Source organism: Vicia villosa, linkage group LG2 (assembly GCF_029867415.1).
Source record: "Vicia villosa cultivar HV-30 ecotype Madison, WI linkage group LG2, Vvil1.0, whole genome shotgun sequence".
NCBI lineage: Eukaryota > Viridiplantae > Streptophyta > Magnoliopsida > Fabales > Fabaceae > Vicia > Vicia villosa.
Window position 1 is genome coordinate 27976791 of NC_081181.1, and position 20580 is coordinate 27997370.

The 20580-nt window shown below is 37.7% G+C and overlaps 1 long non-coding RNA gene across 1 annotated transcript; it reads left to right on the forward strand.

Annotated features, from left to right (window-relative positions):
• The first annotated feature begins 12370 nt into the window (after positions 1-12370).
• On the forward strand, positions 12371-13928 carry LOC131646039 (uncharacterized). The gene is made up of 2 exons (XR_009297266.1): positions 12371-12481; positions 13656-13928. It is a non-coding gene; the product is annotated as an uncharacterized LOC131646039 (long non-coding RNA).
• The last annotated feature ends 6652 nt before the right edge of the window (positions 13929-20580 follow it).

The following is a 20580-nucleotide window of genomic DNA, read 5'->3' on the forward strand; positions in this document are numbered from 1 at the left end:
CCCCAAAATTTTCCCACTTATTTATTTCCCATTTAGGCCTTCACATTACATTCATGTGCATACCTCATATAGGCCATTCACCCATTACATTCATCCATATCATGGTTACTATCCAGAATTGATAAAGGAAATTCCTGATAAAAAATAAGGGGACATTTAAAGTCTGGTCGCATGGCATTATTCCCCTTGAAGTCCTCCTGAAATAAGAGTTTCACCCTCTCCAACTCAAAGCTTGAGTAAAAGATACAATCCTCAGATTCATCAGGGCTTTTAAATTAGGGTTTTGACCAAAGTCAACCCTGTTGACTTTTTGGTCAAAATTTAATCAGGAAATAATTTTGAATGTGAAATGTGGTTGACTTGAAGAAATATTCAGTGGGCTTGTGTTAATGAAAAACTGATCGAGAATTGGACCGGAAACTGATTAATCGGGAAATTCCTCTGGAACTGGAAAAATCAGGGAAAAGTTGATTTTTTGGTCAAAGTCAGGGTCAATATGCAAATGTTGACTATTGGTGGAAAATCGGTCAAGAAAAGTCGAGGGAATAAAATAGAAAACCAAAAATATTCAAAAATTGCCAAATTTGGAAAGGTAGTTGAAATGAGAATGGCTAAAAGAAGAAAGTTCTAACACTTAGAAGTTTTGAAGGAATTTTGTTGGAATTGGAAATAGCCATGCAGCTGACTTTGAGCCCATTTTTTACAAACTTCGAGGCTTTATTTCAAGACAAGTTCAACATGAAAAATGTTCAGTCCATGGAGATCTACAACTTTGTAGTTTAAGGTTTCTTCATTTGAGGTATGGTTGAAAAGATATTGAGGCTTGAAGTTGAAGGTTCATTTGATGCAAGTCAAGTTTGCTGGCAGATTCCTGGGCATAACGCATGCAATTGATCGAACACGTGATGTGCCATTTCTTAAGCCGATTATAGAGGAATACAAATGTCCTCTTGAATCAACTATGACTCATACATATTCTCCTCCATGCTATCTTTCAATTGGCATCAAAATCATGGCCATTAGATGTGTAATTAATGAGTTAGAAGGGCTCAAAGTGGTGATCATGCAAAGGTATTTTGTGGTGCATAGCTGGGCAAGAATCTAAGGCACGCGCGAGGCATTTCTTCAAACACATGGCGTGCCAACTTTGAGGCTAATTCTATGAAATTACAAGCATCCATTAGACTCAAAACCAACACTAAACTATTCCTTGCCAGGTTTTCTTTCTAACGAGCAGTGGATGGTGTTCTCATGACATACATGGGCCAAGCTAGAGGCACTCAATGTTGTGCTCTTATCAAGTTATATCTGGCCAAGCATGTGAGGCCGGATTAAGTTACACGCGCGCAAGCAAGGTTAAGTGTGACACCACTTGTTTGTGGTCTTTTTTCTCATCCCTACAAACATTACCTCTTGATGAGCCCAACATGTAAATTGCTCTCCTCATTCCCCTCTTTCCATAGAGCACAAAATTGACATTATTGGTGATCCATAGATGAAGTCATAGGTGCGCAAAGTCAGTTGCCTGAGCATGCTTGGAAAGAGAGAGGGCATGAATATTTTCGTAGTGTACATGGGTGCAGCCCATCAGTTTTTTACTCGAAACAACCATGCATTTGCACTGCCATATAAAAACCTTCAAAAGCTTACCAAAATGAATAACCCTTGTGCATTAAGTTTGAGCAATTATCCACTACAAACACTCCACACCATACACTCCATGCACACTCATATATAAACAAAAACCTTCACAAATCATAGGGTACGATTCATTCCCTAGTTTTACAGAATTCACCAACTTCACTCTCCCCCCCTATCTCACTTCGATTCTCTTCCCGGAAAAGTTGTTACACTTTGTAACAAACTCTTACCCTCATTCATACTCACCAACCATCCACAAAGCTTCAGGATTCTCCATTGCTACTGCTCGTCAAGCTTCAACGAAGCATCATCATCATCATCATGGCGTCATCATCACTCTTCTGAAGCGAAACTTCATCTCCCTAGAGCTACAAGAACCTTGAGTTTATTTCTCAAGGTTTGGAATCAAGAATCATAGCAGCTCACCTCTATCTTCTGGAGTTGCTCTGAAAGAAAATTCTAGCATTCTCTTGGCTTTGGTTCAAAGATCTTTCAAGTAAGTATTCGAATTCCTTACTCTTAGAAGCATGTATAGGCCTGGAACCCGTCATCAGGGATTGGGTTAGGACAATTAGACCGCCATGTTTTCGTCGTATGTGTTGCATATTGTGTATGGATTTGTTTTCATTGAACATGAATTCGGTTTGCGTGATATAGTTCTCGTATGAATGTATGAGTTGCGTATTTGAGTTCCTTGTAGCATGAGGAGTATTTTGGTATCACTTTTGTGTGCATTAGTGGAACTTTTGAATGTTAGGGTTCACTTGATGCCTTCGGTTTGCATGATAGAGATAGGATTAATAAAATCTAACACCGGATCTTTAATCAGCGCGAAATTCCGAGTAGAAAGGTGCTATCTTTTTACGTTTCCGGAAAATTTGTTCATCGCCGCCGTGAGTGAAGCCGGGGAAGACGACCGGAGAAAGCATCTCCGGCGTCTGAAGGTCTAGGATATCTCCCTCCATCTGCGCTTACGTGGCGCGTTGTAATTGGCTCTTGTTCCCAGCTTGTGGTTCTTTTTTGTCTTATTATCATCATTAGAATGCCAGGTGGTGCGCTTTGATTGGGCCAGGCGTTTTCTGTCCTTAGTGACTTAAGTTTTGGGTTGTCCAATTGATTTTATGTTAGGGGTATTTGCATGTCACGTTTTAATGGAAACCATAGTAATTAATATGCATGCTGATACAACAAAAAATGAAATAAATGATAAACAAAAATATGGAAATAAAAAGAATGATAGTGGACTAAGTTTGAGAACTGGGCTTAGCGCCATTGATTGTTGCACCCCCCTCGCGTTAGACCCATTGCGCCAATGAAAAGATTTCAGTCCTTCAATAATTACTTTCTCACCCCCAGTTTTAGGCAGATTTTCTTTTACTTTTAATTTGTTTCTTCCATAACTCTTGATTCATAATCCAGTTTCCATTGAAGTGTAGATAATGGTAGTATTTTTTATAGATTTTTAGAATTTAGTTTACTATTTTTTTAGTAAATCTTTTCTTCACATATGTTCATTCTCCTTTTATGTTTAGTATGTTTTACAATATAATTTGGTTAAAGGCCTTAGGAATAGAATTTGATTTCCATTTTTTGTGTGATATCAGTAGACTCATATACCATATTGTATGTAAAAAATAAAAGTCCAATTCCATGTTTTGGTTAGGTTTTCATTAGGTTTTCTATACACGATTAATGTGCGTTCCTAAACGGATAACCATGTGAATTTGACCTATAATTTGCTTTGCATTTATGCAATAGCCTTGGATCTTTTTTGTACATATAATTAGGGATGTTTAGAGGTCCTAAGACCTGGAGTTGAAATTTTTAAATCGTGTCTTCTTATTTCACTTGAATTTTCCTTTCTTACATGTAAACAACTTGCTTTTGGCTAACGATTGTATCATAACTTGTCCAAATGACCTATAATTTTGTATGAGACTTCTTGACTTGATTCCATGATTGTTTAAACACCTATTAGGGGCTGTTCACTACTGACTTCCATCATTTGATTACATATTCCTAATTCCATTCACAATTTGAAATCGTCTAGTTAGTTTGACCTAGTTTTGTCTAGTTTTTGTTAGAACTTTGTGTTGCTTCAAGCTAATTAACTAACATAGATTGATATAAGGCATTAGACCTATAAAAGAATTAATATGCTACTGACTTCAAGCTTAGTTCATGTGTTCATTTGCTTTTTGTTTCGATTAATTGATGTCTGTTCGCTAATTGTTAAGTAACGATTCAAGCGATACTTTGGTAACTTCTTGTGAATATTTTTGTGTGATGCCATGATGCTTTTGTGTTTGATTTAAGACACTAATTTCCTTGGTTTGCTACTGCCCTAGGGCTTTCTTCTCCCATTTTCATGCTTTGCCTCTTCTTTCATACTTTGATTGTTGTTAGTTCAAGAGGCGATGATTGTTTGTTCTTCCTCCACCTTTTATGGATTGTTTTCTCTTAGGATTCATTGTGTGTAGTCTCTCTTAGGAGTAGACTTGGTTAAGGACTTCATTAAGTCACCTACCTTACTTGTTGCTTTTGCTTATCTCTTACTATATGCTTACCATGTTCCCTTAGGGCGGTGACTTCAATCTTCATTAAAATTAGTCACATAGAACAACTTAGGTTGTAGTCTATGCATGATAACATAGGTAGAGATCCCTTATCCTTGACCTTAGGGCCATTTATATGTTAGCATTAGGTTATAAATGTATGTTCCCCTTTTGCATAACAAACAAAAATCCATAAAACACAATAAAACATTAATAAAGGTTGAAAAGTAATAAAATGGAATGGAAGCTCTTGTCCCTCTTGTTTAAGGGGATCACTTGAGTGGAGATTCCTAAACCTAAAAGACACAAACCAAGAGTTGATTGAGTCTTCCTTGTTTAAGGGTCACTCGAAACGCTCGACATACTTTTGTTTAGCTTTTAAGAGCATGTTACTTCCACTCTAATCCCAGCGTGAGTCTCTAAAGGTCGAGCGGCGGAGTGTGCTGTAACTGTTCACTAAAAAACACCAACAAATCCTAAAAAACATAGAAAATCTTGAGCAAAACTACGGTGCTCTGATTCTTCTTAAGAGGATACGTAGGCATAGAGGCAACTTTAGCGAGCACAATAATTATTAAAAAACATTAGGTTTAATCATGCATTGCATTAGTGATAGATACACCCTTTAGATAGAATCAAACATAGGTGGATACCATCGAGTACGATGGGCGTGAGGGGTGCTAGCACCTTCCCCTTGCGTAACCGACTCCCGTGCCCTATTCTCTGGTCGAAAGACCTTGTTCTTGTTCGAGTTAGGTTTCCTGGTATTCCTTTCCCGCGAGGGGATAAATATATTAGTGGCGACTCTGATCCATTTTTCGCGGTAGCGATAGAATGAAATGAAGTTATGAGAATGAACAGTTACAGAATCAAATGAAATCAATTGCATTAAATGATGAGTGACGATAGATGAGAGATCGTGGTAAATGAAATGATTTAACACAGTTACCTAGGGCGGCGTCCCATCAGATTAACTCACGCTTTTACCAACCGTACATACACGTGTTCACCATCAGAATGCTCTTGATAACAGTTGTGTAGCATTGGATAGAGCTTTTCAACTTCTGATTCTGATCACTACTTCTGAAGGTCTAGGAATCAAATCTCATACGTCATTCCTTGTAAACAGATTTAGTTCTTCTTGCATGGAAATTATCCGGTCTGGATCTTCTAGAGCTTGATCAACAGAAGTTGGCTCGATCAAAGAAACAAGACCTAATTGACATTCTGCATTGTTCTTAAGGAATGCTCTTGTTCTGATGGGATCATCTTTCTTTCCAAGGATCACATCTTTTGAGTGAGCAGAGGTGAGTCTAGAAGATCTTCTGACTGTTGGCTCTTCAGAAATTCTGAGATTCTCTAAAGATGCAGCAACTTGATCTTCCGATTCTTTGCTTCTTAGACTTTCAGCTTCTGGAGCTTTGCTTCTTGGTTCTACAACTTCTGATATGTCAATATCTATATCTGCAAAATTCTCAAACTGCTTTAGTTTTTCAAGACCAAGCTTATCATCAAACCTGATATTGATTGATTCTTCTACAATCAGTGTTTCAGTATTGTATACTCTGTAGCCTTTAGAGCGTTCAGAATATCCAAGAAGAAAACATTTTTGTGCCTTAGAATCAAACTTACCAAGATGATCTTTAGTATTCAGAATAAAACACACACATCCAAACGGATGAAAATATGAAATGTTGGGCTTTCTGTTCTTCCACAATTCATAAGGAGTCTTATTTAGAATAGGTCTTATAGAGATTCTATTCTGAATATAACATGCAGTGTTTATTGCTTCTGCCCAGAAGTGCTTAGCCATATTGGTCTCATTGATCATGGTTCTGGCCATTTCTTGCAGAGTCCTATTCTTTCGCTCTACAACTCCATTTTGCTGTGGAGTTCTAGGGCAAGAGAAATCATGGGCAATACCATTTTCTTTGAAGAACTCCTCAAAGAATCTGTTCTTAAATTCGCCACCATGATCACTTCTGACCTTTATGATTTTGCACTCCTTCTCAGATTGGATCTGAGTGCAGAATTCAAAAAAACACTGTATGAGACTCATCCTTGTGTTTTAAGAACTTTACCCATGTCCAGCGGCTATAATCATCTACGATGACTAATCCATATTTCTTCCCTCTGACAGATGCTGTTTTGACTGGTCCAAACAGATCAATGTGCAGAAATTCTAACGGCCTTGAGGAAGAGACAACATTCTTAGATTTGAATGCAAGTTTGGAGAACTTGCCCTTCTGACATGCTTCACAAAGAGCATCTGATTTATATTTCAGATTTGGGAGTCCTCTGACCAGATTTAGTTTATTAATCTGAGAAATCTTTCTCAAACTAGCATGTCCTAATCTTCTGTGCCAGACCCATTGCTCTTCAGAAACAGACATAAGGCAAGTCACCTTCTGCTTTTCAAGATCTGAAAGATCAATCTTATAGATGTTATTCTTTCTCTTGCCTGTAAATAGGATTGAGCCATCCTTCTGATTTACAGCCTTGCAAGACTTTTGGTTGAAGATTATATCATAACCATTGTCACTTAATTGACTTATGGACAATAAGTTATGCGTTAATCCTTCTACAAGAAGTACATTAGTTATGGAAGGAGAGTTACCAGTACTTATGGTTCCAGAGCCAATAATCTTGCCCTTCTGATCTCCTCCAAACTTGACTTCTCCACCAGACTTAAGCACCAGGTCTTGGAACATAGACCTTCTTCCCGTCATGTGTCGCGAGCACCCAGAGTCCAGGTACCATGACATTTTGTGCTTTGCCTTCTTTGCTGCTAAGGATATCTGCAACAGAAATTATCTTCTCCTTAGGTATCCACAATTTCTTGGGTCCTTTCTTGTTAGTTTTCCTCAAGTTCTGATTGAACTTGGGTTTAGCATGATAAGTAACAGGAGGAACAACATGATATTCTTTGGGTTTGTCAGCATGATATCTTTTAGGTTGTGTCACATGCTTCTTGGTGTGTGTTGTGTTAAAACTCTGTGCATGTGATGTGAGCTTGATATCATGTGAGTGGCCATATTTGAACTGATCATACAATGGCTTGTATGTGATTTTCAAATCATCAACAGGTTCAAATTTATGTGAGGTATCACCCTCATAGCCAAAACCAAACCTTTTGTTTCCAGAAACACCATAAATCATAGAAGCTAAATGACTTCTGCCAATACTTCTAGATAGGAACTTTTTGAAGCTCGAGTCATATTCTTTCAGAATATGATTGAGACTAGGAATGGATTTTTCTGATTCTGAAGGAGATCCACTATCTTTGGATAATTTTAAAACTTTTTCCTTCAGTTCAGAATTTTCCACTTCCAGCTTCTTAGTTTCAAATTCAAATTGCTTTTTCAGCTTTTTGTATTTGATACTAAGATGAGCCTTGAGTTCCAGAAGTTCAGTTAAACTGGAAACTAACTCTTCTCTAGATAGTTCAAAGAATACCTCTTCAGAATCTGATTCTGATGTAGATTCTAATCCGTCATCCACTGTAGCCATCAGTGCAAAGTTGGCTTGCTCTCCTTCAGAGTCTGATTCTGATTCTGATTCAGAATCGTCCCATGTTGCCATAAGACCTTTCTTCTTATGAAACTTCTTCTTGGGATTCTCCTTCTGAAGTTTTGGACATTCATTCTTGAAGTGTCCAGGCTCATTGCACTCATAGCAGACGACCTTCTTCTTGTCAGATCTTCTGCCACCAGAAGATTCTCCTCGTTCAAACTTCTTTGAACTTCTGAAGCTTTTGAACTTCCTTTGTTTGCTCTTCCAGAGTTGGTTTACCCTTCCGGAGATCATGGACAGTTCATCTTCTTCTTCTGATTCTGATTCTTCAGAATCTACTTCTTCAGCCTGAAAAGCGTTAGTGCATTTTTTAATATTAGATTTTAATGCAATAGACTTACCTTTCTTCTGAGGCTCATTTGCATTAAGCTCTATCTCATGGCTTCTCAAGGCACTGATTAGCTCTTCCAAAGAAACCTCATTCAGATTCTTTGCAATCTTGAATGCAGTCACCATTGGACCCCATCTTCTGGGTAAGCTTCTGATGATCTTCTTTACATGATCAGCCTTGGTGTAACCTTTGTCCAGAACTCTTAATCCAGCAGTTAGCGTTTGAAATCTTGAGAACATCTTCTCAATATCTTCATCGTCCTCCATCTTGAAGGCTTCATATTTCTGGATTAGAGCAAGAGCTTTGGTCTCCTTGACTTGAGAATTTCCTTCATGGGTCATTTTCAATGACTCATATATATCATGGGTAGTTTCCCTGTTAGATATCTTCTCATACTCAGCATGAGAGATAGCATTCAGCAAAACAGTCCTACATTTATGATGATTTTTGAAAAGCTTCTTTTGATCATCATTCATTTCTTGTCTTGTAATCCTTACGCCAGTAGCGTTCACTGGATGTTTGTAACCATCCACCAGAAGATCCCATAAGTCACAATCTAGACCAAGGAAGTAACTTTCCAGTTTATCTTTCCAGTATTCAAAGTTTTCACCATCAAATACTGGTGGTCTAGTATAACCATTGTTACCATTTCCATTGTATTGCTCAGCAGAGCCAGATGTAGATGTAGATGTGTTTGTTGGAATTTCACCAGCCATCTTTTACTGAAGCGTTTTTCTCTTCCTGAATCTTTTCTAAACACGGTTAAGTGCTTGCACCTTAGAACCGGCTCTCTGATGCCAATTGAAGGATAGAAAAACACTTAGAAAGGGGGGGTTTGAATAAGTGTAGCTTTAAAACTTGTAAGATAAAAACAATTTGCACACTGATTTTTATCCTGGTTCGTTGTTAACTAAACTACTCCAGTCCACCCCCTTGGAGTGATTTACCTCACCTGAGGATTTAATCCACTAATCACACTTGATTACAATGGCTTTCCACTTAGCCAACTGCTAAGTCTTCTAGAGTATCCTGATCACAACCTGATCACTCTAGGAACAAACTGCTTAGACAACTTCTAAGACTTGCTAGAGTATACTGATCAACAACCTGATCACTCTAGAACTTACAATTAATGTAAACAAATTCTTTTAAGAGTTACAATGCTTCTTACAAAGCTATTATCACAACTGTGATTTTCTCTTAAGTTTAAGCTTAAATCTCACTAAGATATTACAACAGCAATGTAGTAAGCTTGATGATGAAGTTTGAGAGCTTTTGAATTTGAACAGCGTTTGAGCAAGTTGGTTCAGAGTTCATTAGTCGTCTGTGTGTGTGTGTAACCTTGCTTCTCATCAGAACTTCATATTTATAGGCACTTGAGAAGATGACCGTTGGGAGCATTTAATGCTTTGCGTATTCCGTACAGCATTGCATTTAATGTTTCACTCTTTTGTCAACTACCTCGAGCCTTGTTTTCGCTGTGTCTACTGACGTTGCCTTTAATAGCTTCTAACGTTCCTTTTGTCAGTCAGCGTAGCCTGCCAGTCTAGTACTTGCTTCTGATCTGATGTTTGTGTAAACAACGTTTGAGTGTCATCAGAGTCAAACAGCTTGGTGCAGAGCATCTTCTTGTCTTCTGACCTTGAAGTGCTTCTGAGCGTGATACCATGAGAACTTCAGTGCTTGTGCTTCTGATCTCAAGTTCTTCTGATGCTTCCATAGACCCATGTTCTGATTCTGCTTGACCATCTTCTGATGTCTTGCCAGACCATGTTCTGATGTTGCATGCTGAACCTTCTGAGTCAGTGCTTCTTGCGCTGATTTTGTGCATACTCTTTATATAATTCCTAAAATGGAAATTGCATAGAATTAGAGTACCACATTATCTCATACAAAATTCATATACTTGTTATCATCAAAACTAAGAATATTGATCAGAACAAATCTTGTTCTAACATAATAATGATTACACTATTAATTGAGAAGTGACCAGTCATAATTATTAACTCGGCAAGTGTATAGCTGGAGATAAATATCATAAGAAAACACCATGTGATTTGATAATAAATATAGTACTCTCACATTCATTTTCACATACCAGAACAAGAAAGAACTAGGAAATCTTAGTATAGTCTTATCTCTCTCCACTTGTTCTAATACTTCTCTAATTTGAAAAGAAAAAAAACACTATCTAATTCATCTCTACACTTAAGTAAGACCTCTTACTCTTCTTTAAATTTATATACTTGTTATATATAATTGCTAAAACCTTGTTTTTTTTCTTTAATAAATTCCAATAAAATTTTATTACCATTTAATTAATTAATTGAAATTAATTACTAGTTTATATAAAAAAAAAACAAAAGACTCATACTTTAAGTTATTTTTACAACCTTATTGTTCAGTTAGTTGAAATTGAAGTTGTGTAAGAAATATTTTTCCTTTGAACTTGATTTTTCGTAGGTATTGTATGATTTTGCTTCGTTAAACCATTTTCAAAGGATGAAATGGATATTGATTAGTCTATCCATTTATTTATACACATATTATTTGAAGCTATAGTCATTTCATCATGAACCTGACACAAATGTGACACAACATGCACTTATGATGAAAGGAACACCAAATCCTAAATAATATTGGATACATATGGCAACACCACACATAATTTATAATATAAGGAATGAAGATTACTAATTTAGAATTAGTGATTACCATACATGAGTATAGTATCAAGTTTTTATTCTGAGTTATGTTGTGAATAACTCAAATGAAATACATCTCGTATTCTCGTATGCGAGGAAACCACACCTGCCTGATTATTTTACATGTAGAAAAAAATGGGTTAAACATTAAATGGATGGACATTTAGGATTTTATTTTTTTTAAAAGAAAACTATAATTTAAGTAGTAATAATAAAATGATAAATTAGATATCGACAAAGTTTACAACGTACGAGTTCATTCTATACTAGTTGTTCTAATTTAGTTCGTCTTGGATAAAGGTGCACGACCCGCCAACCAATTCCAAACAAAACATCAATTCTACGACTCTCATAACTGTAAGGGCATCTCTCTATTTTTATATACTTCCCTCAAATATATATATATATATATATATATATATATATATATATATATATATATATATATATATATATATATTTATATCTACTCTGCATCTTCTTACGTGTTTATTTTGAAAGTGACTAATTGTGAAGGTGAGTAAATGTAATATAAATATATTTGTATGAATTTTGATGCATGAGATAAGTGATTATTTATGGTGATGTCACCCATATGATTGAAAAGCATATATGGGGAACGGTATGCTCATACATTTCATGGTTACATGGCTACCGGAGAGGAGTCACGAGCTGCACACCAGAGAGGTGGCACGGGGTGCGTGTCCAAGAGGGAACCGCCTTATCCCGTAGTGGATCATTGAGTCTGATTGATGGGTAGATACCTATCACCTTAGTGGTGCTGAATCCTGAAGCGATATCACGACCCTTTGCAGAGGGATTGATATTCCGGAATCATGTGCATCAACATATAGACATTGCATTAGGAATGAGTCTTAATTTTTCTATATGTATTATTATCTGTAAATGTTTTTATACATGTGTTAGAATGAGATCTTTAACCATGTATAATGTATCCTCTGTTTATGCTTATTGCTCCGCTGTTGTATATTTGTTATTTTTGGATTGATGACCCTTTTAGTGGATTGTGTGGGCTATACGCCAATAGATTATGACGCACCCGGGACACGGGGAGACACCACCATCGAGGGTGACGGACTTCACCTTCCCTGGAGCATGGAGTGACACGTCTTGGGGGTTTGACCCGGCCCTAGGACGACTCACCTTTTCTGGGAACGTGTTGGAGACCACTACTATCATAGGACAGGATCCGAAGACCACTTACTCCCGTAGGACCGTGAGCTTCCAGATTCTAGCTTCCTTGATCATATATAGTTTTCTCTCCAGTGTAATTGACCGTTTCAGATTATTGACTCCTCCTTCAGCCCCACCTGGACCTTCATATGCCTCATTCATGGGAGGGGGCCATGTAACACCCCGTTAATTCTGGTGTATTAATTTAATTATTTTATTAATTAAATTATTAGAAATAATAATCTGTGGGAATTATTTGGAAAATAATAAAAAATATGGTGTTGGGCTGAGTGTGATAGTTAGTAGAAGGGGGGGTGTTAACTAAGCAAGCCCATTAAGAATGTTTTATTTTATTTTTCATAAAATAAAGGAAATTGGGAAAAAGAGAAGCAGAAGCAGTAGAAGCAGATTTTGGAACTGAAGAACACGTGAAAGTGAGAAGAGCCAAAGGGGGAGAAGAACTTCGAAGATCCGACTCTGAGGTAAGGGGGGATTCTTCGGGTTAGTAATCCTTATGCGATTGTAGGTAGTAGGATAGATTAGGATTATTGTTTAGTTCATTCGTACGTGTCGGGTTGGGAATTTGTTAGGTTTTTGATAATCTTGTATGAATTGACATGATTCTGTTGATACTTGTGACATATGATGTTAATACATGTCAATAACCTATTTGAAATGTGTAATTGTGTGAAAAACAATGATATTTGTGTGCTATGTTCGTATGTACCTGAAATTGGGGTTATGGGATAGGGTAAAAGCTGTCAAAATGGTGATTTTTGCTGTGCAGGTACGTAGGAACCGGTTCCCATGTGGGACGAACCGGTTCCCCCTTGTAAAAACAGAGAAATATGGATTCTGGGTAGCTGGGAACCGGTTCCCATGTAGGGACAACCCGGTTCCCCATAGTAAAAACCAGAGACGAGACTTTTGAAGCTGCCAGGAACCGGTTCCCACGTAGGGACAACCCCGTTCCTGCAGCACTTTTCTAAAAATGTTTTATCTTTGAAAACTCATAACTTTTGATCCAAATACCCGATTTATATGCCGTTTTGAGCAGTGTGAAGCTGAGTTAAAGGCCTATATGATGAATAGGTAGTATGGATGTAAAGTCCAAGTTGTTTATCTATGATTATGTATTTATTGGGTGATGACTTTCGTGTATGCGTGTGTTATGTTTGTATGAATGCTAAGAATATATACATGCTTATCGGTGATGATTTGGTGATGATAATGAAACGGTGTGTTACATCGAATTGGTGATGTTGTAAGCATGTTATATGTTGCATTCATTGGCATACATTTTCGGTGATGGATCCCGGTGATGAAATGGATCAAAATGGTGGGCATAATTCCCATTGTGTGGAATTTGTGCTGGTTAAAACTGTATCTCGGTGATGAAAAAGATCAGTTGGATGGGTTTATCCCATGGATGGTACCACATGCATTAGTGTCAGTTCATTCATTGCATTATATTATGATATGACTGAATGATTGTGTGGTGTGATAGATGATGTTTATACACTGTTGCTTGCTTGTTATAATAATTCTGATTGTATGTATGATGAGTGGATGATAATTGCTATGATATTCTATTGCTTATGATTGTATAATGGTTATTAATTCGAATGAAACTCACCCTTACTTTGATGATTTCAGATTAAGGATGTAGCGGCGTGTGATTGGGTGAAGATAGCTTATAAGCTAGCCCGTAGTTCGTGTCGAGTCATGCTCTGATTGTAACACTGGGATCGATTAGTCTTAGCGTTACTTGAGATACTATGTTGTTATTTTGTTTATGGATTATGTATTGATGAGCTGTTTGGATATGCTCCTAACATTGTTTGAAATAAGTTTCCGCTGTGATGAACACATGTTGAAGTTTGGTTAATTTTAATAAAAGCATGACAATCGACTTTGATGTTTTATTTATTTAATAATTGTAACATCCTTGATGTGTTATTACTCTGATTATATTATATTATTTTACCGGGGGATTTAGAAGGGTGTTACAGGCCATTCTTTCATGACACCTCTATGCCTCCCTTAGTGTGATAACTTCACTGGTGTTACACCAGTATGAGTTGCAATGTCTATTTGAGTGTATGAAGGATATGAAAAGTTTGTCCCCTAAGTGTGATGATCGTTGGTTAATATAGGGTCTCTAATATCATGGGTCCTTATTGACCATTTTATTTGCCATTATAGTCAATATTTTCTTGTCTACCTTAGGGCAATTAATGGAAATAAAGCCCTTTTCCTTTTTGTCTGAAGTCAACCATGTATGGCTATTTATGTGACTTGAATACTTTTTCTATGCGAAGATGGATAACAATTAAATGTGAGTTGAATATGATCTTAGACTGACCTTCTCGACCTGACCCATCTAGATTAATTCGGTCTAGCCCTTTCTCGCGTATGGATTAAGTTGGGGTGGGTTACTTCCTGCCCGAGTAGGGACCCAGCCTAGAGTGACTGGAATTTAGAGGGAGAATCCATAATGTGCATATCCCATAAGCATGAGGTTCGAATTGGAGAAGTGGTTTAGATTGGGAGTATGAAATGTACAAGATTATTTGGAAGAAATATGTTATCACTAGAGTAATTATCCGATAAACTTAAAATTCTTATTTGGGTGTGACTAAAATTTAAGAAATTTTTTTTAACTTTGATCTAAATTCGATGTGGTTTAATTCAATAATATGTATAATTTTACACTGTCATCCAATAGAAGATCATCAATCTGCCATGTCATTGAATGTTTTTTAAATAAAAGAATAGTTTAATTAAATACATGGCCGTAATTGGTTGACTGTGTAAAAATATTTTACACTGTTAGTGCATCACCTCTTTTCTCAATAAATTATTAAAAAATAGTGTGTGTGTGTGTGTGTGTGTGTGTGTGTGTGTGTGTGTGTATATATATATATACTAGTAGAAGACCTGTGCGTCCGCACGGGTTTTTTTTATATCTTAATGTGAATTATATTGTACCAACGAAAATAAAATCCTTAAACATTTAGAATATAGCATATTGAATAAATAAAGAAATAGAGATGAGACCAATTATATTGCATTATGATCAGTGGTTTTCACACATAGTTTTATCGTTGTTTTTAAGTATGTTTAAGTTTTGTTATTGAGTGTTTTATTTCTTTATTCGTCATTTTATGCTTTGGTTGTATGTTTTAATGTTTTCAGGTTCTTATGAAGAAATCGGAGTAAAGCAGTGCTAAACTCGGAAGTTTTGAGGAAGTTCAGAAAACATGCTACAGGAGGCCTGACACGGGTGGCCGTGTTGCTTAACACGGGCCGTGTCAGGAAGAGCGCTGGAACAAAGTGTGGAAAGAATGGAAAACAGTGGTGCAACACGGGTGCCCGTGTTGCTCAACACGACCCGTGTTGCTAAGTCTGGGACCAAAGTTGAAAAATAAATATTACAGGGGACCAACACGGGTGCCCGTGTTGCACAACACGGCCCGTGTTGGGTGATGACGCTGATTTCAGTGATTTTTATTATTTAGTTCAGTGGTTGGCCTGCAGGGGTGTTTTTGGAAATTCCAACCAACTTAAGTGAGTCTGCACTATTTAGGAGGGTTTCCAAGATGAATTAGGGATCTTTTTGCCACACGAAGAATTGGAGGATTGAGAGAAGAAGCCTATGCAATTGGAGAAGAACGGAGAACTCTCATGAGCGGAAGCCATTGAAGATCAAAGTTCATCATCTCTATTGTAATGTCTTTATTTGATATCTTTGTAATTTCTTTGGATGATATGAGTAGCTAAACCCCCCAATGCTAGGGGGTGTCCCTGATTAACATTTGTGATGATTTTGAATTCCGAATTTCAATAACATGTTTCTCTTTTACATTCAATTTAATGGTATAAGGTTTTTAATGCTTTCCTCGTCGGACCAACTGGATTGATTTATGACTGACAATTAGGATTGACCTCCATTGTTAGGGTTTTTATACCATTATATTATAGTAGATATCACCTAGGACTAGGGATACCCTATAGTAACCGGATTGTTCTTGATTATAATAATATTTGATTTGATCACTAATTTTGAAGGACTTTGGGATTAGGATTTCAATGTTCAAAAGTTTGCCCACTAAGGACTTAGGAGCAAATACCCTTAAGAACCGGTAATTGATAAGTTGAACTTTGTTAATGAAATAAGGGTTCAGAATTGTTACATGTTAATGCACACACCTACCCTGGCATGTTACTCATATTTGGCCAATTAAACCTTTTTAAGTTTATTTGCAATTTAATTTGTAATCACAAAAACCAAAACCCCAAGGCTTTTTGTTTAATTGAAGTGCGACTAACTCTATAATCTCACGCAGTCCTTGAGATCGATATTCGGGGAATTTTCCCTTTATTACTACAGAGGCAAAATAGTACACTTGCTATTTTACCGATCAAGTTTTTGGCGCCGTTGCCGGGGACTGCCGAAAATTGTAGAGTTTTTAGTTTTATTTCAATTAGAATTTTGTTGCTCTGCGACTAAAATTTTATTTTCTGAAAAAAAAAATATATATTTTATTTTATTTTTGTTCCTCATTCTAATACTTGTCTAATCTGTTTATGCGAGGCAAGGCCTCAGTAGAATTTCTTTTTGACGCAGAAATTGAAAGGACTTTTCACGCAAGGCGCAGACAAGCTCATCAAGCTAAGCTGGAATCCGAAGAAGAAGTTGTGACAGTTCATTCAGGTTCTGAAAGTGAAGAAGAAGTTATGGGCGAGAATCCACCCCCACCTGAGAGACTCCTCGGAGACTATGGAGTTGCAAATACACCGGGGGGAAGACAAACAATTATCAACCAACCGGTGAATGTTCCTAATTTTCAATTGCACCCAAGCACCATCACTCAGCTCGAAAGAAAGCCTTTCACCGGAAGGGTTAATGAAGATGCAAACAAGCACTTACAGAGGTTTCTGACCATGAGTACAACTTTAAAAATCGAAGGTCATACAGAAGAGGCCAAGAAGCTGAGAATGTTTCCATTCACCTTGGCAGAAGAAGCAGAAGAGTGGTTTTATTTCCTTCCAGCGGGCAGCATTACATCATGGGGAGAGATGGAAAAAGCTTTCTTAAATGAGTATTTTCCCGCCTCGGTATTTATAAGGAAGAGGTATGACATTCTGAATTTCAAGAAGAAGGAGGGTGAGCCCTTAGGAGATGCATACAAAAGATTCAAAAGAATTCTAGTAGCATGTCCCACTCACAATATGGACAAGACTGAACAGATGCAAGTATTTGTCAATGGGCTCAGAATGAAAACAAAACAGTTAATTGATACAGCAGCTGGAGGCTCGACAAATTTCACAACAGCCTCAGGCATCATCAAAATCATTGAAGCAATAGCTGCAAATGAGCATTTAGAATTGTATGACAGGTGTGCTAGCAAACCGGAAGGAATCATTGATCTCAAGCTGGAGACTTCTAAAACTCGGGTTGAAGATGCGATAGCCGCAGAAGTTGAAAAGAAATTGAAGGCTATGAATATAGGTAAACAACAGGTGGCTCAAGTTCAACAAGCTCAACCTGTCAGCTGTGAAATCTGTAATGGCCCACACCAAACGGTGTACTGTTTTGCTACTCCCAAGCAGATTGAAGAAATCAAATTCCTAAGGCAAAACAACCCGTATTCTAACACCTATAATCCAGGGTGGAAGAATCATCCAAATTTTGCTTGGAAAGATCAACAACAACAAGGTACCCAGAAGGCAGAGTGGGAAGTGGCAATTGAAAGATTAGCTGGGCAGTGTTCTCAGTTCCAAGAAGAAACAAGAAACAACCACAGAAACACTGCGACCTCAATTAAATATCTGGAAGTTCAAGTGGGGCAGATAGCACAGCATCTCACTCTACAGGCACAAGGTACCCTTCCGAGCTCAACTGTGAAAAATCCGAAAGACCAGGAGAAGATTAATGTGGTTACTACAAGAAGTAGGAGAGTAGCAGAATCTGAAAAGGAAAAAGAAAAAGAGGAAATAGATGACCCCATGGTAATAGAGGTGGATTTGGAAATAAGAGAGAATCCAAAAGAGCCAGAAGTTGTGGTACCGCCGGTTAAACCAATTGAAGAAAAAAAATAAGAAAGACGCTGAACCTGTGATAAAACTGCCCTTCCCCTCCAGAGTGACAAAGAAGGGTTCAAGAGAGAAAGACTTTGAGAAGTTTACTAAATTGTTCAAAAAGTTAGAGGTAAATCTACCATTCTTTGAAGCACTTGAGCACATGCCTTTGTACAAGAAATTTATGAAGGAGGTGTTGGGGAAAAAGAGATCACTAGGTGGAGAACCAAAAATTGCAACGGAAAAGTGTGGTATAGTCTCAACAGCAAGGAAGATCCCAATAAAGAGGAAAGACCCTGGGGCAGTGGCGATACCATGCACTATCAAGAATATAGCATTTAAGAAGGTACTCCTCGATTCTGGGTCTAGTGTGAGTTTAATGCCTTTGTCCATTTTCAAAAAGCTTGAATTGGAAAAGATTAGTGAAAGTAAGACCCAGTTAAGGTTCGCCGATCACACCGTTAAGAAATCATATGGGGTAGCTGAAGATGTACTAGTGGAAGTTGATAAATTTGTATTCCCTGTTGACTTCCACATCATGGACATTCCGGAAGACGAAGAAACTCCTATCCTTCTTGGGAGGCCATTTTTGTCGACAGGCCGCTGCAACCTCGACATTGAAAAAGGAACGCTGACGCTGAAATCTTTTGATGAAGAAGTAACGTTGAAGATGTTAGGAGTCAAAAGACAGAGGGCGGTTGTGAATGATCAAACTTCTGATGGTATGACAGAAAGTGAGGAAAAGAACAAGAAGTCTAAACAGCTCCAAGAAAAAGTGTCAAGCATAGCCTCCCGGGTGGAACCATCTTATGTAGTTGTCAAAAATCTTAAGAAAGCTAAGGAAGTCAAGAAGAAGGTGGAGGAGAAAGAGCAAGGAAAGAAGAAGAATGTGGGAAGTAAATTAAAGAGAAAAGCGGTGAATGCTTTTCGTCTTCATGAGTTAGTGGTTGCGAAAGTGACAAGCAACAAGGTTTGGAAAAGGAAATACCCTCCATAATAAAGGGTAATGGACCGTCGAGCCATGCGACGTTAAACGAAGCGCTTCGTGGGAGGCAACCCATGGTTTTAATAATTAATTTCTCTGTTTGTTTATTTTATTTTCAGGAAATAAAAGAGGACGTCTCTGGTGAAAGCTTGGAAGTGATCATGAGAGTGCATTACCCTCTGTGAGTCACCTCTCTCGAACTCGTTCTGAAACATTGAGGTCAATGTTTAGTTCAAGTTTGGGGGAGGCTCTTCTCTGTGCATTTTATTTTTATGTTAGTTTTATGTTATTGGTATGATGTGAAACCATAAAGTGAATTCTGCCCAAATTTTTACCGAAATTTTAAATTTTTGTTGAAGAAGTTTTGATCCTAAAGAGCGATCGGGAATAGTATATAGAGATGAAGCGAGGATTGTTTGAGGACAGGAAGTGCGGAATAATGTGACAAGGGGTTTGTGTAAGCACCCTTGGTTCCCTGAAAGAGATACGAGTCTAACGTGTAGATTTGCACCATAGTACTTGTCTCCTGAGAAGTACTTCTCGAGTAGTTTATTGATACAGTTTGGCATAATTCGGATTCACTTGCATGATGGCTGGTTGAGAAAAAAAAAAGAGATATAAAGTTGGCACCAAATGATGAAAAGGCGGTAAAAGGCAATCGGCTCGCTAAGTTGGGTAACCCTCACCCGGTTATTCAGCCCAAAGGAGATTGATCCCCAAACATCGTCTAAAAGGACAATATATAACTGCAAAGTTTGAAAATTTCATCGGTAATAAAAAGTAGCCAATGCTGCTAGTTTGGTGTCAGGAAAAGAAAATAAGGAGCCTTGATCCGTCTCATGCAGGTGATGATTATTATAAGAAATGCAGTGCCTTAATATGATTGTCCGAATGAAAGAGGAGGAAAATCGGAAAGAGACTTAAGTGCAAAGCATAGTTGGAGAGGTATCCGAAACGGGAGCTTCAGGTTTAATGTGGTAACGAAACTCGTCACGTCATGTGAATGCCGAACCAACTGTTTCTTGATCAATACAGACAGATATCTCACGTATGAACACCGTGTGCTTTGAAGGTCATTAACTTTTGTAATTGTCGCTTGAGGTCAAGCAACGGTTTAAGTTTGGGGGAGTTTGATCAGTGGTTTTCACACATAGTTTTATCGTTGTTTTTAAGTATGTTTAAGTTTTGTTATTGAGTGTTTTATTTCTTTATTCGTCATTTTATGCTTTGGTTGTATGTTTTAATGTTTTCAGGTTCTTATGAAGAAATCGGAGTAAAGCAGTGCTAAACTCGGAAGTTTTGAGGAAGTTCAGAAAACATGCTACAGGAGGCCTGACACGGGTGGCCGTGTTGCTCAACACGGGCCGTGTCAGGAAGAGCGCTGGAACAAAGTGTGGAAAGAATGGAAAACAGTGGTGCAACACGGGTGCCCGTGTTGCTCAACACGGCCCGTGTTGCTAAGTCTGGGACCAAAGTTGAAAAATAAATATTACAGGGGACCAACACGGGTGC